The sequence below is a fragment of the Arachis duranensis genome, chromosome 10, assembly GCF_000817695.3.
Source record: "Arachis duranensis cultivar V14167 chromosome 10, aradu.V14167.gnm2.J7QH, whole genome shotgun sequence".
Lineage (NCBI taxonomy): Eukaryota > Viridiplantae > Streptophyta > Magnoliopsida > Fabales > Fabaceae > Arachis > Arachis duranensis.
In genome coordinates this window covers 21,405,829-21,406,506 of record NC_029781.3, presented here as the reverse complement: position 1 = coordinate 21,406,506, position 678 = coordinate 21,405,829, and the positions used below count along the sequence as shown (strand labels likewise).

The following is a 678-nucleotide window of genomic DNA, read 5'->3' as shown; positions in this document are numbered from 1 at the left end:
CATTTGAGTTTGCCTGACTAAGATTTACAAGATGACCATAGCTTGCTTCAATACTAACAATCTCCGTGGGATCGACCCTTACTCACGTAAGGTTTATTACTTGGACGACCCAGTGCACTTGCTGGTTAGTTGTGCGAAGTTGTGTAATGCCATGGTATTGAGCTACCAAGTTTTTGGGGCTCATGACCGGGGATTATGAGAGTTGTGAAAAGTATTGTTCACAATTTCGCGCACCAAGTTTTTGGCGTCGTTGCCGTGGATTGTTCAAGTTTTGAGCAAGCTTTTGGTAACATCAGTGCCAAGATCCGGCAACAACATCAAGTTTTGGTGTTATTGCCCGGGATTGTTTAGGCTGGACAACTGACGGTTCATCTTGTTGCTTAGATTAGGTATTTATTTTTTTTCGAAATTCTTGAAGTTGAATTCTAGAGTTTCATGGTGATTTGTTGAAATCTGGCTGGCTGAGAAGCCATGTCTAATTTCATTGGACCGAGGTTTCAACTCATCTTCACAAGAGCTTGTTGGTTTCTTATCAATCTTGCTTTTGGAGCAGTGATCTGCTAAGGCTTGGCTGACCTTTGGTCATGTCTAGTGTTTTGGACCGAAGCTTTCTTTGAGAGCTTGGCTGGCTGTGAAGCCATGTCTAATTCCTGGACCGGAGTCTTAGACTAGCATTGC

The 678-nt window shown here is 43.1% G+C and overlaps 1 long non-coding RNA gene across 3 annotated transcripts in view; it reads left to right on the top strand.

The window, feature by feature from the left end:
* LOC127742503 (uncharacterized) overlaps positions 1-678 on the top strand; it is a 33,548-nt gene that overhangs the window by 19,744 nt on the left and 13,126 nt on the right. The gene's annotated exons all lie outside the window — the stretch shown is intronic.